This window comes from Notothenia rossii, assembly GCF_949606895.1.
Source record: "Notothenia rossii genome assembly, chromosome: 4".
Classification (NCBI taxonomy): domain Eukaryota; kingdom Metazoa; phylum Chordata; class Actinopteri; order Perciformes; family Nototheniidae; genus Notothenia; species Notothenia rossii.
Genome location: NC_136902.1, coordinates 21,023,338 through 21,050,070, shown reverse-complemented (window position 1 = coordinate 21,050,070; position 26,733 = coordinate 21,023,338). Strand labels below are relative to the sequence as shown.

At 42.1% G+C, this 26,733-nt stretch overlaps 1 protein-coding gene across 3 annotated transcripts in view; it reads left to right on the top strand.

Annotated features, from left to right (window-relative positions):
* The first annotated feature begins 5,962 nt into the window (after positions 1 to 5,962).
* Positions 5,963 to 26,733, top strand: part of l1cama (L1 cell adhesion molecule, paralog a) — a 40,362-nt gene continuing 19,591 nt past the window's right edge. The window contains exons 1-3 of one of the 3 annotated variants that reach the window (XM_079674897.1): positions 5,963 to 6,249; positions 7,268 to 7,547; positions 7,658 to 7,732. The gene's annotated coding sequence lies outside the window, so the exon portion shown is untranslated. Of the gene's footprint in view, positions 6,250 to 7,246; positions 7,548 to 7,657; positions 7,733 to 10,290; positions 10,444 to 26,733 lie in introns of those variants that run through there. The other 2 variants (XM_079674896.1, XM_079674895.1) reach the window with 2 other exon arrangements.

Genomic DNA, 26,733 nt, shown 5'->3' with positions numbered 1-26,733 from the left:
CTTATGCTCTGTCGTTGGCCTCTATTTTACTTTGTGGCTCCAAGCACTTCCTCCATACTCAACATGTTCGTAGTTTAATCTTTGTTTACTCTGAAATGTTCCTCACCATTTCTCAGAACTAGCAGACCTCTGGACTTGTGATAATCAATTTTAATGTTATTTTTATATCCCCAATTCATAACAGAGGTTATCTCAGGAGACCTTTTATATAGAGCAGATCCATTCATACTCCTAATGGGATTATTTACAACAATACCAACAATGCAGTAAAAGCAGTGTTACTAATACCATTAATGTTCAGCCATCATTGATTTGATTATTGACGCCTATAGTTTTCTATACTGTACTGTGAGATATATCTCAGTGTCTTCTGTAAAAAGTGTTAATGTTGTCCCTTTCAACCTCCAGATGGTGGAATAATTAGGCAGGTCTTGGATCGATATCAAGACTCTAAAGTAAAACATTTGATAACATAGCACTCCTCTGTTAGGGAGGGATTTGTTTGTATAAATTGTTGGATAAAACATTTAAGAAATAGGTGGACTAAATTACTCATAATCTATTATTTTATTTCTTATTTGTTTAAGTCTCTGCATTTCAAGTCGAAATAGAGATGTTCTTCCTCTGACTGTGTTTATGTGTTGGGAGGATGTTTTTGTGTTTATTCCTGTGTTCAAAATGCATCCTTTCAATTAATACACTTTTCTGCTCCTTTTCTTTGTAACTGTTTATTCCAGATAGCTCATATTTTTTACCCAATTGTTGGGCTAAAACGTTACTCCTCATTGATTCATCATAAATTAGGAGTCCTCCTCGACCATCTGTGTCCCCTCAGCTCTCGCCCTCTTTCAGATTTTCCATCTGCTCAAAGTTCACTTTAATGTTTCAATATACACAGTAAACATAGATTCTATTTTGTCTCATGTACATGTCATAAAAACCAAAAGCCCTCATACTGCACAGAAAAAAACATACATACACATTAATAAATTATATTTAATAGGCAGGGCACATTTATTTATATAGCATGTTTCATCCCCAAAGACAACACACATGCTCTACAGGGTAAGCACACAAAAGTACAAAGAGTAAAACAATAACTAGAATAAAAACAAAAATGGAAGCACACAGAATACAAACAATAAAATAAAGAAAAATGCATTAGAAATAATGGTAAACATGTGGGTGTTTAGATATATATGAAAGAAGTCAGCATTGTCTCAAGTCTAGCTCTTATGTAAATGTTTTCCACATTAAAGCAACTGTAGACGCTAGAGGCAGCTTCAACATGTTTAGTTTTCACAAGTAGAAATATTTAATGAATAAGAACAATAATGTTATATATGCATCCATCCATTATGTACATACACTTATGCGCATTGCTTATGTATTAAACATAAAAAATAAACATTTTATTCATGTCTTTATGTAATCCTGTCAGTTGTTATTCCTCCACAGCTGCATCTGTGTCTGTGTCTATTTTAAAGCTGACCTGAAGAGGCTCCCCTCCTTCACCCCTTTTGACCTTTTCCTCCGTGTCTCTAAACAGCCTGATTTGTAAGGACTGAAGGACCTGGAGATAATGTTTTCCTGAGATATCCAATTAATAATGTTTTTATTTTTTGTTTATCTGAGGGGCGGTTCTGGGCACTGACTTTGGACCCCCCTGTGGCCCCCCTGAAAAAAAGAAAAAGTTTATGACTAAACGATTTCTTGACTGACGGAATAGGCGGAACTAACACTATTTGTCATTCTAGTCCAGGGGTCTGCAACCTTTTTGACCAAAAGAGCCATTTTGCTCAGAAAAAAAAATATTATTAAAATGGGCCCACTTTGAAATAAATAAAACATATAGCTGCACCCTAAAAAGAGTTAAAGGTAGGGTAGGTAAGAATGGAGAAACCAGCTCGAGTGCGCTAGAATTTGAAAATACACAAACGGAAAAAATAGGCCTCTTCCTTCAGACTTTCTTACAGAGTCCCTCCTCCAACACACACGAACGCGCATCATCAATGAGGCCACGAGATAATAAGTTTGTGCACAGATGGAAGGCTGACAGGCAGGTAGGCCATCCAGTTATTTTAGCCGGGTCGCGTCTATCGTTTTTCCAACCCAGTTTAGATCCCACTTCCGCATTACGCAAGCATCGACGCAGCGTTACGACGCAGCGTTACGTCACAGCACGTCACAGCATCAACCTGGCGTTACATCCCTATGGTTACATCACTGCCTCACGCGGCACACCCGCGAAATCTGAATCTGACAAGCGAAATACCGTCCTTTTAAACGCCGCATAATATACAATATACAATATAATAGTGCTTCTTTGTCAATATGACTGACGACCACACTTATGCAGTGCTGAGGTAATGTTAATTCATCATTTAATACCTCCTGCAGTTGATGCAAACAGGTAAGTGGATCATGCATTCAACTTGGGATTGTATCCTGGGACTTCAGCATTCAGCAGTCCCCTGTTCCTACCTCACCCCTCCCACTGTCCCAGCCTTCACCTGGTGAGACATATACACCAATTAAAAGGTCACTCAACAGAAACTGCTCTCCTTGCTGTCTCTGACGAACTGCACACTGCTAAAGCAGCCTCCCTCTCCTCTGTCATCATCCTTCTGGACCTGTCTGCTGCATTCGACACGGTGAACCATCAGATCCTCCTTCGCACTCTCCAAGAACTTGGAGTTTCAGGCACTGCACTTTCCCTCCTCACCTCATACCTCAAAGACCGCACCTACAGGGTTACTTGGAGAGGGTCCGAGTCCGACCCTTGTCAATTAACTACAGGGGTCCCTCAGGGCTCTGTTCTTGGTCCCCTCCTCTTCTCCTTGTACACAAACTCGCTCGGGTCTGTCATTAGCCCGCATGGTTTTTCATACCACTGCTACGCTGACGACACCCAACTAATTCTGTCCTTTCCCCGCTCAGAGACCCAGGTCGTCGCACGCATCTCTGCTTGTCTAGCAGACATCTCTCTGCTCATCACCTCAAGCTCAACCTTGACAAGACTGAACTGCTTTTCCTTCCGGGAAAAGATGGTCCCACTCTTGACCTAACAATCAACATCGGCACCTCTGTTGTTTCCCCGACTCAGACTGCAAGGAATCTGGGTGTGACCCTAGATAACAAACTGTCCTTCACTGCAAACATCGCTGCTACAACCCGCTGCTGCAGATACACTCTTTACAACATCAGGAGGATACATCCCCAGCTGACCCAGAAAACAGTGCAGGTTCTGGTCCAGGCTCTCGTCATCTCACGCCTAGACTACTGCAACTCCCTCCTGGCTGGCCTATCTGCATGTGCCATCCGACCTCTGCAGCTCATCCAGAATGCAGCGGCTCGTCTGGTCTTCAACCTTCCAAAATTCTCCCACACCACGCCGCTCCTCCGCTCCCTTCACTGGCTTCCAGTAACTGCTAGAATCCACTTCAAGACACTGGTACTTGCGTACCATGCTGCGAATGGATCTGGCCCTTCCTACATCCAGGACATGGTTAAACCGTACACCCAAGCACGTGCACTCCGCTCTGCATCAGCCAAACAGCTCGCTGCACCCGCACTGCGAGAGGGACCCAAGTTCCCGTCAGCAAAAACACGTGGGTTTGCAATCCTGGCTCCAAAATGGTGGAATGAGCTCCCCATTGAAATCAGGACAGCAGAAAGCTTACACATCTTCCGGCGACGACTGAAAACTCATCTCTTTAGACTCCACTTCGAGCGATAGAATTACTAACAAAGCACTCATATACTAATAAAGGGCTGGCTTTTCTAAAGCCAGTTGAGTAGCACTTGAAATGTTTGGATCTATGAAACCTGATGTACTTATATGATTCTGTTTTCTTCAAGGTTGTATCTTCCTGGTCGAATGCACTTATTGTAAGTCGCTTTGGATAAAAGCGTCAGCTAAATGCAATGTAATGATTATTACACAGTCAACCCTTATTCAGAGTGCCTATATATATTTGTTTACAGTGCAGATTTTGGCGTTTTTGGGACCATCGCACATGTGTGTGTAACAAGTATGCTGTATAATCTGCAACAACTGTCAGGTGGTGTTATTGATTATCTTTGCAAAAGAGCCCCCACCAATATTGATTTTGAAAAATATCTTTTAATTGAAATATGGGAGCAAAAACAAAAGGGTAGAATTGATCATACCATATTATGTTATTATTGCAACTGTTTTTATTATATTGTGTTGTTTTGTTTATATATATATATATATATGTATGTGTGTGTGTACAAATGAATTAATATAAAGTGTATATATGTGAGTGTGTGTATAAATGAATGAATACATCTGTGTGTATTAATTAATAAATACATGTGTGAGTACATATAAGTGTGTGTTTATATATATATATATATATATATATATATATATGTTTATAAATGAATAAATGTGTATATAAAATAGTATCATTAAATAATGCTTTCAGATAAATGAAGTACACAGTAATAGACATATAAGTGTGTGTTTATATATATATATGTTTATAAATGAATAAATGTGTGTATATATATATAAAATAGTATCATTAAATAATGCTGTCAGATAAATGAAGTACACAGTAATAGTCAAGGTTATATTCAATATTCTGCACTTACACCAGCTGATAAGATATTTAAAACGTCTTTTGTTTGTCCTGAAAATTACATTTGAGGATACACACAGGCTATTTATAGATGATAAAACACCAGTAATACAATCTCAGGACTCTTCGATATGGCTTTGATTACAGGATCGTTTACTTTCAGTCTACAAATCCTTTGGAAAGACAAAAAACAACTATTCATTATCCTGCTTTAAAGCGACCGCTATAACTGCCGAAGATGAAGTTTATGACGCTATCGCGTAGAGCTCAGAGCTACGTCGATCCTTGCGTAATGCGGAAGTGGGCGTGGTTAAATCTAAACTGGGTTGGAAAAAACGATAGACGCAGCCGGGTCGGCTAAAATGATTGGTCGTGCTTTTTACAGCGCTACGGCTTCCAGAGATTAATTTTTGTATGTATTTATTGTCAAAGCATTTAATATATTCATTGCTATCGGGACGTTAAGAGCATTCCATGGAATATAACAAAAAGTGTTTTCTGAAATAAATTACATACCTCATTGAATTCCTCTCCCCTGTTGTTCCTCGATACGTAAAGGCTGCAGCACCGTTGACAACTTCTCTCTACATATCAAACATACCGGTAAACCAGCATCGTTTGCTGTGAAAGCATATAACTCTGTCTACACAGAATTAAATCCTGTGTTCCTCCGGTACTTTTCTGTGATTTATCCATAGTTCGCTCATCGAGCCGGGGGTCCCTGCGCGAGCGCCTTTTCTTGGAGGCGCTCACGCGGGGACCCCCGTAGCAGGATGTGACGCATATTTTAGTTGACCTAATTAAAACCGTTTTGTTTTTTATTTATGTGTCACAGTATCACCTCAAAATACAAGATACAAAACATTTTCAACCGTGCAACAAAATATAAATAGTCCTACAAATACTTTTATTTTATTTCCTTCTTATTTTTGTCTAAGCTCAAGGGAGCCAGAGCAGAGGGCTTAAAGGGCCGCATGCAGCCCGTGGGCCGCGGGTTGCCGACCCCTGTTCTAGTCGGACCCAGAGCGTAAAAACTGTAACTATAAGTATCTGAAATAAATATGTGTACTGAAACAAATACCAATAACTGTATTGCATTGTTTTCTTATGCGCAATTACTTCATACTGTCTATGTCTTTTTCGTCCTGCATTTATTGTGCCCCCTCAGAAAATAACTGGCCCCAGCCTGGCCCCCCCAGTCAAATTGGTCTAGAACCGCCACTGACCTCTCTCTGTGTCCACCACACCTTTCTCTATGACGCAGAATCTCCCTTTCTGCTCTCCATCTCCTCTCCCTTTCCCGCCACACCCACACTGCAGCCATTTACCATATTGCTCCTGTCTCCTGGCTTTTAAGGCTGATTGACTTCTTTCTCTCTCCCTCTCTCTGTTTCCTTTGCTGACTGCATCTGTTTTTTCCTGCAGCTCCAGACTTTTAAGTTGTTCATTCATAGTCTTCTCTCCCTCTCTCTCTCCATTCTTCCCCCCTCGTATATCACTCCATCTCTCCCGCCAGTCCGCCAGCTGACTGACTCACGGTCTGGTCGGGGGGTAAAGAAAATGAGCAAAGAGCTTTTCCAAGGGCAGTAAGGAGTGTCTCTCAGATGAATGGTTCACAGTGAAGGCCCGGGCAGCTGAGGTAAATGTCTCGTCAGATAACTTTATCCTACATTTAGAGGTCACACGGCGAGCTGTTTGGGTTTCGCTTACCGGGAAACTCTGTCTAAGATTTGGAGGTGAAACAAACAGAAAGAGACAGGACACATTATCGCTATTGATCGGTCTGAGTGAGATTTCCTTCAAGCTTGACGCTAATCTTCCTCCATCTTCCACTTGCAACTTCCATCTTAATATTACAGTGCTGGTTTATGTTGTAATTGCTTCGTCTAAACAGACCAATAAACAACTACTCAGACAGTGGTTCAGACTCTTAGGTCCTGAACACTTCCTGTTGATAAAGAAGAATTCAGTTTCGTCACAGAAAAATCCCCTCTATGTTGTCTTAATTAGTAGCAACCAGCCTAGCAAGACAGAAACGAAGTATAAGTGCAGTGTTGAAACCTTTACCTCCTTTACTTCTGAAATAGCAAACAATTATAACTTGGTAAATAAAAATAGTAACAAAAAAGTTCACTTACAAAAATCCACTACTAGTTATATTTTGATTATTCATCCAGAAAAAACTATTTTAAATTATGTGTTTTACTCTTTATTCTTACTCATTGTCATTGTTTTCATGCATCATATCTTTCTATGTAAAGCACTTTGGGTTGCATCTTGCTTGAAAGGTGCTACATAAATGAAGTTATTATTATTATTATTATTATTATTATTATGATAGGCCTAACAATATAAGGTGAAATGGATATTCAGCAAACAGTAAATCAACCCGTTTTTATCTGTTGCTTAAAATCATATTATGCTCTTTGTTTCTACATTAACTAGTTCTATACTTCCCAACACAAATGGAAAAATCACCACCTTTTTCTTCTTTACATTCTCTTTAGGGTCTGCCTGAAATATATTACAAAACAAACTTACAAGTCTAACGGCTTTAATTTTAAGACAACAGCTTGTGATTCTAGATGAATCTCTTATTGTCCTGTCCCTCCGTGTTGTTATCCATCCTACATTAGTTTGTGTCTCCGTCCTGGCAGCCATCCAGCCACACTTCTGACCCTGAACTTTCAGCCGTTCTTCAGCCGTCGTGCCTCTCCTGAGGATAATGGCAGAGGTTTCCACCTAACCGGCTTCATCAATCAATACCACCATGTTGGCTGCTCCCTTGGCAGCTTTGGTCTGCAAGCCTGGCATATCCTCTGGCACCAGCGGCAGATGGGCATGCTGGCACCTGCAGGTTTGAGAAGCACAAAGAAAACTACAGCAAATCTGTGGGAAAAGACTGGACATTGTGCTGACCCAATTACCTGAATTGTGGTGAGTACTAAATCTTCTTTAGGAACAAGTTTGGATTGAGTGATTATTTGTCCATTGGTCATGTGTTTCTCATCTGGACCTTCTTTCGACCTTCCTTTCTCTTATTTCAGGCACAAAGGAAAATTCGTTTGTATGTCAGTGTTGGTGTCTCTTGGAGGGATTGGCACTGCCCAGTCTATAACACAGTGAGTATGTTGTAATTCAACTTAAGTGCATGTTTAAAGTACACAGTGAAAAGAAAGGCACTTAAAAATGATATTCAAAAAACAATTAAATGATTAAAATAAAAGACTCTACAGCCATAATAGTGGCTCTGTAATGCTATACTTAATCAAAAATAAGAAATACATTCTATTGTCAACATGCTCAAAGTGAGAGATAGAGCCAAACTGGCTGAGAGCATCATTACTTTGGCAGGTCTTTTGGCATAAACCAAAATCTTAACTTAAAGGTCCCATGTCATGCTTTTCCGGTTATTACCCGTCCCCTTGTATGTTATGAAGGTTTTTATGCATGTAAACGGTCTGCAGAGTCAAAACCCTCAAAGTACACCCTGTAGCGAGTAAAACTCTAACACAGATAATACCTCCCCAAAACGCCTCATTGGAGATACGTCACTGTCCATTGATTCTTCCGGGTACCGCATGATGTCATGCGTTACCCGGAACCAAATGGACCAATCCGTGGAGCCGTTACGTTAAGCCCCCCCTGATTGGTCCAAATTGACCAATCCACGGACTTCCTCACACACACACTCAGTGCAGGCAGCTCTGCTGATCTCTCCTCCCTGGCTGCAGGCTGATAACAGACAGTTGGGATCGCGGCGAAATTCTCACAGCGTTTATCAACCTTTTTCTTACTTAATGTCAAGCCACACTTATTGTTTTTACTTCGGCTGTGACTTTGTGTGTGCTAAGGATGAGTTTGGCTGTGTTTCGCTGTGTATCGCTAAACAAGGAAACAACACCTCTACGGAGCTCAGCGCGATTCACAACGTCCCGACCAATCAGAGCACACTGTGCTCACAGGGAGGGTGGGGGCTGGAGCTATTGGAGCTACAACGAGCCGTTAAAGGCAGATAGTGAAATTCAGTGAATACACGTAGTTTACAGAGATGCTGTATGAGAAACCAAAGTGATTTTAGAAAATTGCACAATATAAATCTATTCTAGTAGACCTCAACAATGGAATTATGATCAGGGGAAATGGCCATGACATGGGACCTTTAAATTTGAACCCATGAAAAATAAATCCTCACCAAAAGTGAATTGATCCTAAGAGGAAGATTTTGTGACAATTTATCCGATAACTGTCGAGACATTTCTTTAAACTTAATTTATCTTGACAATCCTTTCAAGGAGCAAAATATTCGGCTGAATAACAGAAAACATATTGCACAGAAACACAGAAAACAAACAATCATGTAATCCCAACAACAACAACAACAACAACAACAACTGCAGTTTGTTTTTATTGTATTTGCAGTTTTTATTTCTATTAGTAGCTCCTCAATCTCGCAGAGTATCATTTTGTATATGTTACTTTCCTTTTTCTACATGGTCATTCACAAATCTAAAAGAACAATAAATACAGTATATAATCTATTATAGTAGAAATATTTTAAGTAGAAAAGAGTAATGTTTTATTATTTGAAATACATTGTATGTCAAAGTCCTCCAAACAGAGAGGGATGAACTCACTCGTCTGCAGGCAGCGATGGGAAGAGCTCAGCGAGAGGCTGGATTTTGGCTGAGAGCGTGGAATTGAAAAGAGTAATTGTTCAGAGGATCTAAACGTTTTTGGAGGTTGAAAAATGGACTTGAAATTTTTTTGTCGGGTGCCAGTCTATTCATTGCTATAAAAGCAAGATAAAAAACATTCACTTTTGTATAGCTGGATTTGAATGAGCTGCAGGGGAAATAAGGCCAACAGCCTGAGAAATCAATACACATTCATCAAGATGCAAAGGGGTAAAAGCACGTAAACAAAACCTGTGTAGATCTCTATCATCGTGTGTTCTGGATATCTGTGCGTTGACATTTATCTCCGCACAACAGCAAACACAGTTACTCAGCCCTTTATTACCCTGAAATCATCTCTGCATCTCGTCGACCCGCCCCCCCCCCCCCCCCCCAGACTCAGATAAGAGGCGGCAGTAATTTCTGACACATTTTTATTCAACAGGGTTACGTAACATTCCTCCCAGTCATGCCTTTGATTGCACTGTAATGAACTGGAGCCCAGTCCCTGTGTTAATGGCAGAATACATTAAAAAAGCTTATGGAAGAAGAGCCCTGTGGAGAATAGAGATTACCAACACACAACCTCCTACGGTCATTATTTCACCTTCGTAGTTTATTAGCTCCTGGATTGGTGCAGTAGAAGAAGGGAGGAGAAATGCTGGGGGGCCATAGGCTGTGTGCTTTATGCTAATTTACTGTATGCATTATTATCCCTGGCACTGCATGGCTGGATACAAGAGCAGTAATAAGAGCAGCCGGACCCTCGATCCAGACTGTTCTCAGGCAGGAAAAAAGAGGACAGAAAGAACGGATAGAGGACAGGAAGGAGGAGGGGGGGTACAATAAAGGAATGGTCACAATCCTCTGAGAGAGGTGAAGAGGGAGAGGGAGGGGACAGAGCAGGAGGGAGGCAGGCAGGCAGGCAGGCAGAGAAGAAGGGTGATGTCACCTCTAACAGACAGCCAATGAGAGTCAGGGAGGGAGAGAGAGAGCGGCCGGAGGAGGGTGTGTTTTTCTATCACTGCAGCATCAGCAGAGAGGAGTGGGGCACAATCAATTTCATAGAGAAGCGGAAGAAAAAGGCACAAGTAGATAAGGAAGACGTGGGGGAAAGAAGCAAGGAGTTGCTAGAGGAAAGCAGCATCACTGAGAAGGTAAGAGGATATTAAGTGATTAGGCGGACAGTTTGTCATGAAACAGGGTGAGAGCGGGGGAAAGCTGGTGAGCGGATTAATTAGGCTGTTAGGTGAGGTGGATTGTTATGGAATCGCACCTTTCAGCACTGACAGTTAAACATTCAGACAATCTGGTTCATGTGGAGCACTTTAACAGCTCTTTATTTGAACATGTCTCCTCTTTGGCACTTCTCTTACTATTCCCATCAGGTGTGCTGCTGTAAGGAAAACTAGGAAATGACAGCTATTTCAACACACTTGGTTAGAAAAAACCTAGCAACTGAAAGATTTCAAAAACCTCCTTTATTTAATTATTTCATTGGTAGTGGGGGTTGTAATTGATCATACTTTAGTTATACTATTCTGTTACTTTGAACTGTAGAAAATATTCTTTTGTGTAGTAGCAGGTGTCATTGGTAACCTGTTGGATCACATTACTTTGATGGAAAATGCTTTTTCCTTTTTTCCTTTCCTATTGATCTGGCTGCTTGAACATTCAGTGCCTTGCATGCAACAGGGTTTCCTTTGGCATTAATATTGAATACATAGGAATGCTGTGTGCCATTGTCCTGCCTCACTGAACCTGCCCCATGTCACAAGACCGTTTTACTATCTGTTGTAATATCACATTTCTAAAGTTGAAACGAGTGTTTAGGGACAACTCAATCTAATTTAGATTTTTAATCTTAAATGTAATTTAGTATGTATTTTTTAATAACCGGAGTGTATTGAGATCTACTTTTAATCTGTTGCTCTTACTATATGTTTATTGTAAAAATATAAAGATAGCACACACAACTTCCAACCAAATGTGACATGTTTTATGCAAATGTACTTTGCATACTGTGCCTCGTTGCCATTCATGTTGCATTCTGCATTTCTTTCCTGCAAACTGATGATAATTTATCAGGCAAATGATATGCTTTGGTTCTCCTCCTCCTTGCTACTTTAATATGAATATTCGTTTTCTCTGCACGTTCCCCTCCCCCAGCTAATAGCTGAGTGGCTTAATGTTAAGTACTGCCCATGATTGCAATTTGCTGCTACGATATTCATTGATGTGGCGGATGAAACTCATCTGAATGACCAGCACAGCGGAGGAGACCTCAACAATTTAGAGTCTGCCGTTGAGTCTCCTGCAGCTGCAGTAGGGCTGTGTTGCCAGAGCAGGGGAACTTTAAACCATGAAGACAGGGAAGGAATCTAAAAAAGACCTGGGAGAGGGAAAGGAAGATAGATTCAGATATCAACAGGAGACAGAGTGAGAGAGATATTTATACGGAAGGAGATATCAGGGGAAGTGAAAATAAGGGTGGGGCAGCGCTCGCAGCAGACCGTGTGGAGGTGTGCCGCTGAAAAGGAGGCTCTCACCTGGCTGAGTGCCATACAGCTGCCTGCTGTCACCCTCTGTGGCCTGCTACACATCTGTTCTACCCAATGGCAGAACATAGACAATGTTCCACCAGTTGTGTTAATGATGTAGAAAACTGTATGGCCCCAAGCAGCTGCTGAAAGGCCGTAAGCTTGTTCCGTCTGTAGGTTGTCTCGGCATGTCTGGTGTTTTGTGGTTAAGTATATCTTCGCTCATAGCGTGCACTCCTATCCTTAAGATATCAGCAGATATCCAAAATGACCAGATGCAGGAACAGTATGTCTTTGAGCTATGAGAATGTATGCTATCGATGTGGTGAACTCCCTCCCTCCCTCCTTCTCTCCCTCTCTCCCTCTCTCCATGCCTTAGTAGCCGGCAGCCTGTCCCAGATGAACCCAGTCAAGGGACGGAGGGGAGTGAAGGCACTATGCCTGACAATGACTTGTTACCATCTGTACAACATCCATAAACATACTGCACTGCACTGCACACATTCACACAATAGATCAAGATACGGCTGCTGCTGCTGAAGAGGGCGTGTTGGAGGGAATGAGTGTGTGTGCATCGTCTCCGTGGCAGCAAGGCTCCAGAGACCCACTGCTGGTCACATTATCATACTATTTAATGCAGTGGGCTTGTATAGCAGTGTCAGCCGGATCTCTAGACGGTGCTGGGAGCTGCTAGTGTAGCAGGGAGGTTGTTGTCGGAGTAGCTGGCTAGACTTGGAGTGTACGATTACACTCGCTACAGTATGGTGCAGAATGTAATCTCCCCTCGGACCAGGCTGGTTAATTGAGCTGTTCCTTCAAAGAGATGGATGGAAACAGGGATTTATGTGAGGAGAGAGGGACAGGGGATCTGCACTGAAAAGAGAGGAAAAGCTGGGGAGGATGGTGTAAGCAACTAAAGAAGATGAAGAAGCTGTACTCCCTTTTGAAAGGCGAAGCACTTCCTTTAATGCGTGTTTGCTGCTATAGGTATTGAAGAGAATAGAGAGAGAGAGAGAGAGAGAGAGAAAGAGAGAGAGAGAGAGAGAGAGAGAGAGAAGGGGGGAGCAAGTAGGATATATGAAAGGGCAAGGTCACAAGGGAGGATGGGCTGTAGCAAAAGAATGAACCAAAGAAATGAAAAGCGAAAAGATTAAAAGGAGGATTCTGATCATGATGGATGGAATTATTAATGGCAAAAGCCGTGCAATGTAAGGTTGGATTTTATGCTTCCGCTCTATTCATTTTTATGGGATGATGATGATGTCAAAGACTGGCCCGTTTCCAAATGCCTTTAGTCCTGCAGTGAAGAGCTGGTGTTGTGTAGGAGGAGAAAAGTGATCTACTCTGAGGAAGAGCAATGCTGAGCTGGCCCTTCGCTTCTAACCCACCTGTTATTGCCTCAGGGCACGTTTGCTATAGTTATGATGCTCAGCAAACACAGATAGACCCACACACACGTAAACACATCTGCACAGGCACAACTTCTGCACCACACACAAACAAACACTGCAGAGATCCCGTTGCAGTGCGCCAAATGAAAGATTCTCTAATGTTGCCTCCCTGGCCTGATTACTTAAGCGTCTGCTTCTGATCAAAGGACGCACTTGCCACTTTCTGGGGATTCAGCCATTAAAGCAGTGACGGGGTAAAATAAGGGTTAAGAGAGAGAACTATCTCTGAGACTGAAGTGTCAACAATATGTGTTTCATCTCTGATTTCCTTTTTATTGCCCTTTGAGAATAAAAGTTGTAAAGTTACAAACTCAAAATCGCGGATTCAAAGGCTTGTGAATGAGCTCCCTTGTGTTATCCTACCAGCACGCGTGCCTTTTTAAAGACGTGCGTGTGTGTGTGTGTGTTGCGTGTGCATCTTCAGGATGTTGTCAGTCCCCCCCCCCCTCCCTCCCTTCCTGGGTGCAGCTTTGAGGTTGTTTGATTTAGTCTGTGCAGATGGGAGCCAGCCCACTGGGTGTCAAGTGGGGGATCGTGTAGACATGCTGTCAAGGTTTGGTGAAGAATACATTGTGGTGATTTAGGGAGCTAAGGGTCAGATAGATTGACAGGCCAGCCATGGGTAAATGATTATAGAGAATTGAGGAGGAGGGCAGGAGAAAGAAGGTGGAGCAAAAGGGAAGAATTACATTTGTGGAGGTGAAATGATGCAGGCAGGGCAGGAAAACCTAAAGATGGAAAAGGATTGATTTAAAAAAAGGCAGTGGGATGGTACAGACTTGGAGAAAAGATACATTTGTTATGGAAGATGAGACAAAGTGGAAGAAGACTGTCATGGCAATTTCTCCGGACCACCTTGTTCCAGTCATCATTTAAGAGTCCTGCTCTCTCCTCTTAGACAATCTTTCAATGTCCATTTATCCTTTTACTGCCTCCATTCTCGCCATGCACTCCTTTGGTTGCCCGTGTCAGATCAGTATTCATGCAGTGTTGGTCAGAAAAGCAGACATCGGGGTCTTAATCAAAATAATGACTGTGGCTGCTGTTAGCCTTCCCAGAAAGAGGCTCTCAGACAAAGACTCATAAATCTAACCCAGTTATACAATTGAACCTGTTGAGATGAGGGCACAAATAGAGGCGTCATGTATGGAAATGAATTTAATTTGGCAGATTGGATTACCTTATTACAGCGTTCAGGAGTGATGGTATGAGAGAGGAGGAATTGTAGAATTCCACTGGGAGGCAAATATGTTATTGGCGGTTAAAATCATAAAACTGGAACCCCATGGTTGATATTATTTGAAACTGAGACAGAAACTAATTAATGCCAAACCAATAACGAATAAGGCTGCCCAAGACATTGTAGACAATATCTCAAAATGGTGCAAAACTAAAAGGCAAATTCTGTGACTTTTCCACTTGGTTTAAAGTGGACCTATCATGCTATATTGGAAACATATATATTGTAGGACCATACCTATAAAAAACATGTCTGTGAAGTTTTTTGCTTAAAATACCAAACAGTTCACCCATTGTAGCCATGCCTCATACTGCTCAAACCCCTCTTTTGCAGCCCTGTTAGAGAAATGCGGATTTTGGGTCCTTAGCTTGAAAAAAAGAAAGAAGAGGAGGCGGAGCTAATGCCTGATCAGAATTCTACCGGAGATAAAGTTAAATTTGGTTGTGATAAAACGCCATCCTGTTCAAACCACGTCAAGGATTATTTCTGAAACAGTATGGAGCTCAAATGCTTTTTCTCTTGCGGGTTTATCACAAGGTGAGTTCTTTTTTTATGTCCTGCTTTTTAAACACATGTGCTCTACAGTACAGGTTAGCTCTGAGTGTTAGTGAGGTTTGCTAATGTAAACAAAGACGAGATTACGTCCAAAACACGTCAGGCATTGTTTCTTATAGCAACTTTCTGTGGGTCCGCCGACGATTTTGACGTCATATCGGAAGCAAATCTGTATCCGCTTTTTGCACCCGTTTTTAAAATATTTGGGTACGGAGGAAAAGAGAAAGGGTTTTATTTTCTGACGCTGCATGAGTTCCCCAGTGCACCGGGGACACATATTTATGTATAAAAGACATCAAAAAGTGCATTTTGCATGATAGGTCCCCTTTAAATGAAAGAACCAGGCCTGAAAGAAGCAGAGCAATAACTCTACATATAAGAGTGGATTTGAATTAGGGTAGACACGAAAATCAATGTCTGACCTTCTCTTTGCTTCCTCGATACTTTGCATGTCCCTTTTAAGTCTCAAAATTATCTCTTTGTCTCAGTGAAAGAGAGAGAATTCCCCTCAGCGTCACTCCCTCAGAAAGGCTTTATTGTCCTCATCAGAGACTATACTTGGACTAAATTGACCCTCTGTGTGTTTCTCAACTGCATCTAAGAAGTGTTCTGTTGATGGACAAAGATGTTTCTCTGCACATTTGTGTGCGTGCATGACTCACTGTTAACAGTGGGCAGCAAAGGATGACCTCATGAATGAATTAACTTTACATCAAATACCAATGTTGGGTTATTGCCTCTAGTCTTTGAAATAAAATGTCAAGTGACAGATGGCTACTTTGCTGAGAGACAGTAAGTAGTCTAAGTCTAAGTTTAATGTCTTCTTTTTAAAATAGCTTAAAAATGAGGTAATTATGTACTTCTGCCTCACACAACGTTTTAATGCGTTTATCCTGCCTCTCATTCTTATCCTAATAAAGCTCCTCGTCATTCAATTGAATAAAGAAGCTTTTAGTTAATGCTAATGTTTTTGTTAAATCATATTGATAATATCATGATTACTTTATCAATCATTCATCTTAACAGAAATTGTATTAGGAACCAATTTTACCAAAAGAGGAAAAAAAAATCGAACTAAATATATTACTATTGTTGTTATTATTATTATTATTATTAGTAGTAGTAGTAGTAGAAGTAGTTAGTTATTTAGTTGAACAGCATATTTTCACCCTTAGTAAACATTTCTTGATTTAAATCTGGTAAACCCTTTTTTTCTTTCTAACAATTGCTTTAAGGAGAACCTCTGCAGATGGCAGCAGGTGAAGGTTCCTCCTAAACACCATTATTCTCTCTATGGGAGCATTTAGAAATTCCAATATAGCAAATGTAGTCTTTTATCTCTAAGCTAATACATTGATTTCTTACATCAGGAGGTTTATTTGTAAAGAGCAACTGTGACCATTTTATGATGCCATTCTGGCTTTGATTACATTGCACAGGCTGTTTATTAAGGGGACATGACAGCATTGGTTTACTAATTATTGATTTTTTGCTGAGAGGCCTGCTGCATTTTTAATGCAATATGTATCTCAGAGCTGATACTTCAGCAAGGTTGCTTTGCTCTAAGTTACATCATAGCGCTCTATTCAGTTTCTTCAATACTGTTGGACGATGTTTCTCGTTGTCCTTGACATAGCTTTCATTCTAGCCCAGTTTTTTCCTTTGCCAATTACAAAGCAATGTATTCAGACATTCAATAGACAAACGCAAAAGCAGTGTTCTTGCCACCGTTCGTACTTACAGGTCTAGTTTTTGCAAAGGTCGTTTTTGGCAGGCATGACTGAACGATTTGTTTCACTAGAGTTTAGGAAGTTCCTCTTTAAAAAACATTCTGGCAGTGAGGCTCTATCACTTTCAAGTAGTTAAAATGTTTGAACTAGACTGCAACGTTGAGACTCATGCATCACAGATCAAAGCACACCCAAGAGTTTACTGATCAAGACGATTCCCCCAGAACTCAGCACAGAGTTTTGTGCCTCAGTTGTAAATTAATGAAGTCTTTAAATGCACTGATAGGATGGGAAGACGTGTTGGTATGTTGTAGCCAAGAGATGCATTGTTGTTTTTGAGGCATTAGAGTATGCTAAATGAAATGATACTGCTTGACATTGACTGAGTGAAGCATTGAACGACGGCGTGGTTTTCTGAATCCATCTAAAGGTTTATTTATTTGGAGTGTTTATGTTTAAGTATATCAATTTTCTTTCACTCGTCTCTTCCCACACTATTTACCTACACTTCATTTGAATTAACCCTAACTGAAATAGATGGGGCATGAAACAGGAGCATCTACCCTCACTTGAGCAGACACAGTGGCCTCGAGTGCTACAGGTGATGTCGAGCAAACTCTGTATTTGTCTCCACTGCTTGTCTTGATGATATTGTGACCGTAGATTTCTCGCAGGCCCTTTATCTGCTGTGTCAGCCATGATATATTCATTAGTGTTGGATTACACAGAGTGGGAGGGGATCAGGTTTTGAGTGGGCTGTAATCCCCATACACTGGCTAATTTAATCTCACCTACTGTGCCATCCTATTACACACTACACCCACCACATGTGTGCAGGGCGCTGGCTGCAGGAGGGCAGATGAGGGGCAGACAAGGTTAAAACAGGGTAATGTCAGACAAAAGGCAAGGAGACAAAGAGGGAGGAAAGAGCTATAGTGGAAGAAATGGATTATGAGCAGCAGGAGAGGGATTCAAGTACGGAGAAGGAACAGCAAATGTCAGGGAGTGAAGAAATGTCAAGACAAAAGTGGAGAGGAAAGGATTTAGAGACGTGTGCTCTTTATGTTTGTTTTTCATGAGTAACAACAGTCAGTACAATGGGCAGCTTCGAGTGGGCAGCCATGTCCTTCAGAATTTAAGGACATTTGTTGCATGTCTTTTATCACTTAAATGTATGTAAACTGTGTATCTTTAAAATGTCATACGTTTTTGATCATTTTGTTTTGGCATTTTAGCCTGTATTGAGAGTGACAAGAAACATGAGTAGAGAGGGGGGCGGGGGTAAACATTTGCATAACCTTAAGACGTTTTCCCAATCCATGTTCCATGCTTATTATATCCTTTTCTTTCTCATTATCCCCATCATAATCATAATTATTGGCAAAACATAGTGTAATATTTCCCCTGATGTATTTAGTTTGTCAGTCTGAGCTTTCTATGCCACCTATTTATTTTTTATTTAATAGAAAAAAGAAAAAAATATATTTCAGTTGAGAGGTCTGTCAAGTGTCCATTCTGCCAAGTATATTTTGGGATGCCTCCCCATCTCATTATATTTATTTGGCCATTTTGCAAATAATGTGCATGTCAGCGAGACCATACACAGTTAAGTAAGGGTTTATATAACCTAATCTGCTTCTTCTTTACTAGTTATGACCCACATCCCTCTCATCCTCTCCTTTTATCTGCTCTTAGCCAGAATAAATCAGGCCACGCGAACTTGCTACACACTCCTCTCTCTGTCTACCTGAAAATAAAAACTGTGAATATTTTCTTGTTAGCCTCTTCTCAACACAGACTTTTAAATCACATTGGTGTTGGAGTTGTTTGAGTTTGCTCCCTGAATTGATCCGAGGTAATTGGGCATGGCGCTACAGAGAGCCTCACACAGTGCCCGGGCTGCACTAATGAGACTATATTTAGCTATAAAACCGTCTGTTTACATCAGACATCGTCTCTCTGCTTCACAGCGGGAAAATTGAGCAATTGCGTTTTTGTGGCCAAACTTGTAGGGTGCAATTTCGTGTAGCGATTTCTGTAAACCACTGAAATCTATGCTGAAGAGAGGACCGACTGATGTAGCAGGAAGCGATAAGGAGACATGGGGTGAGGCTTCTAGTTAATACGAGGCAAACATAAAAGGAACAATCCCCAAGAGAAAACACAGAAGCAACAAGAAGGAAAAATAGATTTATACCAGGGTGCAGATGTCACATCGGGGGAAGGGGGGGAGATGAAGAGAAAAAATAATATGAGCAGTAAAGAAACCCCGTGAAGATAAAGAGAGAATCGGGAGAGAATAGACAGAAGGCCCAGACAGTGTAACAAGCTTAAGGAGGTAATTATACACAAAGCAAAGACCTCATCCTCCAGGCCTTACACACTCGGGTGGGGCAGGGGAAGCAGGAGGGAAGGTTGAGACACTGGGAGAGAAGGAACGGATTTTTATTAACAGTTACCTTTAATAATGTTTATTGCTCCATTAAATAGTGATCCTGCCACGGGTGACGAGCAGGAAGTGTGAGAGTGAGGAGGTTTAGATGGGAGGACAATGTGGGAAGAGATACGAGAGACAGAGGGAGAGGGAGAGGGAGCAGAGAGACACGGGAGGGTAAAGGACAAAGATCCTGTAGTGATTAAAATGTCACCGTGTACAGAGGTAGATGCACACCTGTCAAGCATAACACACACACACACACACACACACACACACACACACACACACACACACACACACACACACACACACACACAATGCAGCTCACCTGCATCTTCTCAGGCTGTGTACATAGTCACACTGTGACTCCATTAAATAATGAACACAACCCCCGACACAAATAGTGCCTGAAATAACAGTATAAAATGTGTTCGGCTGGGATGACTTTATTTTCCATATATCATCCATCTTTGTACTTCCTCGTAACTCGTCCCCTCTTTTTCTCCCCCCATGCCTTCTGTCTTGCCATTCCTTCCTTCTGCCTCTCCGCCATCCAGTAGTCCAGACAGTGTGTGTAGTGAGCCCTGCCCGTGCACGGTTCAGAGGGGGACAAACAATCCAACAGTAAATGTTAGTGACAGGGCTTTTACTAGCCACGTGGCCGTCACACACTTCCTGTGTGTCGGCCCCTCGGCCAGCCTGTGAGACCCGTCCGCCTACACAAGTGTCACAAAAGCTGCTTTCTCTCTTCAGCTAAAATAAAGAAAGCAGACTCAGAGGTGTTTGAAAATGTTGTCGTGTAAAAGCTGTATTTGTTGGCTCGTGCTTGCTTGCTGTGTGGGTGTCCTATATAGGAAACAGCACTATCAGCATTTTGTTTTGCTTTCACAGGATGTAGACGATTCAGATATATGATAGTGGCAGTGTACTAGAACATTGCCACTGATCCTGTGGGGATTGCCCACAGGATTGAGTATGTAAGTCGATTTGGATAAAAGCTACTAACAAGTAACATGTAATGATCTATCTCTCCATGAGAAGGTGTGTCTATCTGTTGCTTCTACGACTGTTGGAGAATACACAAGGGTATCAACAGCTGGCTGCAAGCATCTTTGTTTAGTGTGTGTCTACAGTATAGATGTGGACTGTCAGGCCTGGTTGGCCTAACTCTCTATGAAACATCATTAGCTGGTAGTTTAGCCGCAGGATAAGGTCACACCAGCTTCCTCCGCATCCCTTTGGCGACTCTCGGTATCTGTTTTTCTTCTCTCTTGATAGAATTGGGGCCAAACCCTTTCTGTCATCTCTCATAACTGAAGCAAAACGTGAGGAAAGAGAGATGATATTGCAGTGGAGTTGTGTTCACAGCTGGGGCTTCAGTGTGAGGAGGAAGAGAACCCAGGAGGAAGAGAAGGATATAGGAAAGATGATGCGAGAGGCGCAGTGAAGCTCTGCAAAACAATATAAATAAAGAGCATATGAAACCGCCTCCTCGCCTTCATTTGCCTATTCACGCTGTCTGCCTCCTTGAATAGATAATATAAAACCACATATACTTGTCGCTCCCTTTATCCGTCTGACAGGAGATGACGCACAGACACACACTGATGCAAACACAGGCGGGATGGAACAGGTTGTCTGTTTACTCTCTTTCATATCGCGCCTGGCTGAAAATGGCTGCGCGTTCTGGAAAATGTCACGTCCTTGATCTCTTTACACCACTGGTGCGTAGAGGGGCCTGAGCTGTGTAGACATGTGAGGAGGGGGGATTTGCAGAGACAGGGGTCTGCAGCAGAGACGGGGCTGCGCGCCTCAGATAACAACTGCAGCCTTTGATGGAGCCCGGCCCTCCTCTGTTGCAGAGCACTAGCCGCTCCGCCTCAAATAGATCGCTGCTGCGGACTCCATTGGTAATGATTGGATTTAGTTACAGAGCAGAAATGGTTTGCTGATGATAATGATAACAGATGTGATGGGAGTTAGTCAGCCACTTAGGGTCTAAGGATTGTATCGATGCTGAGCCAGCCCACACATTTCCCCTCAGACTGCACGGCCTCTCTCAGGGTTGATCAAAGTTGATGGCAGAGGTTGATAGAATGCTACCTGTAATTGCATTGCGCTTGATGTTGGCTGGGAGGTTGTAATGATGATGTAGTGTAGCACAGATAAAAAAAAAAAGTGCTTCATAAGCTTCTCTCTATGAGGAGGAGGAGAAGAAGAGCGGGAGGGAGGGGTGAGCTAAAAGAGTTCAGGTTGAGGAAAAGAGGAGTTTCATACTCGTATGAGTTTCCAGAGGCAATCAGCAGGGAGCAGAGAATAGAGAACAGAAGTGAAAGAGATAGAAGAGCGCAAACAGACAGACTTTCAGCAAAGACGACAGTCAGGAAGGAGGAAGTCTTTCAAGTGTGGGGAGCATGTAGACATAACAGGGGAACTGGAGAAAGCCAGAGATGGGGAAAGAGCAAGAGATGCTGGAGACGGGAGATGAAGGTAAAAGTATAAAGTACAGAAAGATAGAGGGACAGAGGGAGAGAGAGAGGGAGGAAGGGAATAGGGAGAGAGAGGGAGAGAGAGAGGGAGAGAGGGAGGGAGAGAAAGGGAGGGAATAGGGGGACGGGGTGAGGAGGATGAACATGTCGAAGGGGGAGGGGAGAGAAATATTTTCTATGTGTGGCTGAGCTGGAGTCAGGAGGTTGTCATGGTGATAGCAGGGTGAGGAAAGGGAAGGGAGGCAGGAGTATTGACACCTATCCCTAGACACCCCTCACACACACAGATACATTCTACAACAAACAAAATGAGTCATGCATAACAATACTGACCTGTCACATCCTAAGCAAACACACACACACTCACTTTCTCACACAAACGCACACACAGGTGGTTCGTACTAAGCAGAGATGTCTGAGGCTAGGAGCCACATCACCATGCAAACTCTGTCTTTTATCCTCACTCAGCCCTATTTGAATGGCAGGCAAATCCCCTTAAACTGACTTGTCTTGCCAGACAATTACATAAACCAACCTTCAGTCTGCTGCTGAGTGTGTATGTGTTTGTGTGTTTATTTGTGTGTTTGGGTTTGAGCCACAGTGTGTGTGAGGCTTGACGTATCCGACCGTTGCGGTTTTCCTGTGTGTGTTGATGACAGAGAGAGATGAGAGAGGCAGAAACAAGCTGATGTAGAGACAAGCAGCAGCTCCACTGTGGCACCGTTCTCTGAGACAGTGCACACACTTATATAATAATAGTTTCTGTTTCTATATAGATTTTTCGAACACAAAACTTGTACAAAATAAAAGTGTTTAGAACAGCAGATGGTAAGTCCTATATGAAAATATGTTAAATACTTTGATCTATTAGTAGAGAGCATGCTAACAGAGAAAAGCTATTTATTTAAATGGATTTAGATTTCATGGAAACTGTACCGATATTTGGAGTTCTAAAAGTCTGATTGATAATATCTTTAACTTAGCTAAATAAATCTGATGGATTGACTTGTCATTGCCGTGTGACGGGAGTCTGCAAAGCGTAAAAGAAAAAACAGTAAAGTGCAAACCCAGCAGAAAAAAAAAGATTTGCAACTTGAACAACAAACAAATCAATCAAAAACAATTGCCTACTCAGAGTGTTAGCGCTCATATAAAAAGTGGTTTTCCTTCCCTTCTAACAGAAGATAGAGTGCCGGAGGGTGGAGGTAAGTAAGACAAATTGTCCCACAGTTTATCACACTGTGATCATTTTTAAAAATGTCGTTGTTCCTCATATAACTCCTTCTCTTGTTACCACACACCTCACTCTTCTTTTTCCACTCTGAATTCACTCAATAGACATTAACTAGCTGTTTAGAGGGGTTACATCTCCTGGCTCATCCCCAGAAGCCTTTGTATTTGATTAGATGAGGAGCACTTAAGGGGAAGTGCTGCTTCTGCAACTTTTAACAAAGTTAATGGGATTGCCAAGAAGCCGTGGTTTGGCTTTGTTAATTATTCGCCAGACGTGAATCACCCGGCACTGTGAGCTGTTTTCTCTACTGTGGTCCATTAACTGAAGACAGGTTATGCTAGCACTATTTCGAGAACTGATTTTTTTTTTGTATTTCTCATTCTACATTGCTTTGTTTAATATAACAACCGTGGCAGTGCTTTTTGTACATGGGTGTAAGCATGTTTGAAGCATATGGCTTTCAGTCATTTCATGTGTGGCTGCTTTATGCCACAGCATCAGACTAGAACAAATGCAGCCTCTTTCCCACAGTCGTTTAGCCACTGGGGCCATTCTATGCAAATGTGTTAGCAAAGCACTATGTGTGACCTTGCTCTGCCAGCAGCTCATTTCCCTGAAGGGGTGGAAAAGACAGGATTATATCAAACCTAAGGAGACCCCGGCAATTGTTCTTGGCAACTTCTAAATCTTAGCAATAAGCCATCTGCAGGGGAACTTGCCACTAAAAAAAATCCCCTCATTGAAATATAATTTAAACAACATATCCGTGGGTTACGTTTTTTTAGATTCTTCATTAAGAGTGTTTTTTTTTTTCTCCCAGAGACATTAGTATCACATATGTATAACCTGTTGTGCTGAAGGTCGCAGGTCACGTATACACCCCGCCCCTCTCCTCGGGGTGTGGCGTGCCTGTAGTCCCTGCGGAGGAGACCACGTGTCCTTGCGTGTCACACGAGTCGCTGGCAGCTGAGTCCTCCAGAGCTGTACGGGCCACTTATTACCTGACCCCAGGGACCCCCCTCCTCCTCCTCTCTGTCTGCAGGATGACTGACTGCACAGCCCCTCCTCAGATATCCCCACCTGCAACAGCCCTCACAGACCTGCCCCCCTCCCCCCCACCTGCACACTTGATGCAACCCAGACCCACACACATATGCTCCCCTTCACACCCGAGGCTCATCAGATAACCTTAAGCACTTCAGTCTACTTTTTGAGCTTATGCAGGTTTCTCTTCTGCTGCTTTTACACTGTGAATGCATGGATGACTTCAGAACAATGCGACCTGAATCCCAAAAATAAAGTCATGTAAATGCTTATGTTTTATGCCCCAACACATATGTCATGGTAAAGTTATTCCAGCATGTGCTTCAGTGGCTAATTTCCCCCTGGTGCTGTTACTGTTTGTGTTGTTGTAGCTGGTTCGTCATCTCCAACAGTGTTAAGCTGCTGCATCTGGTTTCAGGGCTAACACTGATAGATACTATACTTCTTTTTAACTGGCCTGCCTGGCTCCAGTTTGATCCCCAAAGGCTTTGCTAGCACACACACATAAAATCTCCCTTTTACCCGTCTGATCTCCCTCTAATTTTTCCTCTCCAAGGGATGAATGGCTGCATACAAACACGTTCACTGAAAGATCTTCTCTGAGCTTCGCTTCACACAAACAGCACATTTCTTTCACAAAGGTAGAGGAAAAAGAAGAATGTGGGAGTGAAGGTCAAAACGCACATCAAATAAGAAGAAAAACACAAGCGAGGCTGTTAGGTCTGGAGGAACAGGAGAAAAGGGGAGAGGCTGACTGAGAGAGATAAAGAGAGGGAGAGGAAGCGCAGGCTGTAGGAAGCAGGAAGCGGGGAGGGAGAAGAGAGAAGGTCACTCCTAATAGCTCTTCCACGTCATTTCGTAATGTCATAATTGCTCCTACTTACTCGCGCTAACGCCATATTTACTGTATGTGTATGGACACTAAACCATTCTTCGTAAACGTTTTTTGTTTCTCATTGCATGTTCTTCCTGCACACAGAGTGCATAGCAATGTGCCTGTAAGGGTGTGTGCAGTGAGCAGGGGGGTGCTTGTATGCATCACATCTTATATCTTCTGCTTGACACGGAGGGTGTGTCCGTAATTACTGCGCTTTGTTCAGCAGGCACAGAATCTGACTGATGCAGCTGCTAATGTAGCAAATGACACCCACAGGCATCAGTAGCAGTGGAACAATGTGTTGTGTGGTTTTGTGTACATATAGTGAACATAGAATACACATGGTTAACAATCGGTATACATTTTTATGTATCATTTGATTTGTGTCTTTGTGTATTTTTCCAATGAGACCGAACAGTCTGTTTCCTTTCCATATTGATTGTGATTACAGGTGAATTGAAAGGAAATAAAAAAAAGAGATTCAATATTGCAGCACTGCCCACATGTTGTGTCCAGATAACATTAGCATTACAAAGTCAACAGTCTTGATTTAATCTGCAAAACACACTCACCTTCCATTTTACTCCCTTATGTGTATTTTTCCTTTCTGTTCATTGATACCATTCATCCCCATTTCCTTTGAATAACTGACTGACAGGCAAGCCATAAGCACATTACCTTATCAGTTGTTGGCTTAAGTGAGCAGCAGCTAACATACTAGAAGCAGAGAGAGCTAGAGGTGGCACTCCATCAGCAAGACCAGCTCCATTAGCTGACAAGAGAGATTAGCTGACCCGATGACACACAGGCTGATCTCTGCTGATACACACTGCAACACACATGGACTCATGTACACAAAAACACACTCACATGAAGGGAATCTGATACACTATTACATTAGGGGTAACACCCCTGATTTTGATCATTACAGAGCTTTTACTGGTCAGGGATCGCATATCAGGATCGCTTTTCACATCTGTCGTGCTTTATGTTTTTGTTATTTTCCAACCCGCTTATTTTTCTCGTGTTTTTTTTACATCCTATGAATTTTTCAGACTTTTTGGTTGTTGACTTAGTTGTCAATCCCCTCCTTTGATCTCCTGCCGGTGTTGGCCTTCTTTCTCTCTGTCAGTTTTCCTTCATCCGTCCTTCCCTCCATCTACCTCTCCTCTCCTTCTTCAGCCCTTATGGATGTCTTAATGAGTCCACTCCCTTCTGCTTCAATTATTCACCACTTCTTATATTCTACCATTCTACCATTGTGTCTTAAGGGGAAAAACATCAATAAATAAATCACGCCAGAGGTAGCTTCTTTTGTAGTCCTGGTAAGAGGAGGGGTGATTGGTGTACTGAGGAAAGATGTTTGTCGAGGACTTTGGGAATCTTGTACTTGTATTTTTACTTTCAGTTGGATGGGTCTGTAAAGGATTTCAAGTTATACATTTTTAAGTAACTTAAACACTTTCTGCCAAGTGAGGTGTCATGGATGTCAACATGTCGGTTTAAGAATGCGTAATATTATAGATGTTAAGACTTCCTGTGTGTGTGTGTGTGTGTGTGTGTGTGTGTGTGTGTGTGTGTGTGTGTGTGTGTGTGTGTGTGTGTGTGTGTGTGTGTGTGTGTGTGTGTGTGTGTGTGTGTGTGTGTGTGTGTGTGTGTGTGTGTGTGTGTGTGTGTGTGTGTGTGTGTGTGTGTGTGTGTGTGTGTGTTGGAGGGGATGGCCTAAGAGTGTTTGGCAGCAAATGAGTGATCGTATGTACGTGCGTGCGCATATGTAAGTGATATTGCAAACCCGTTAGTGTCCATGTGTGTGAATAACTGAATTTGTATGTACAAGGGGGGGATGCTGT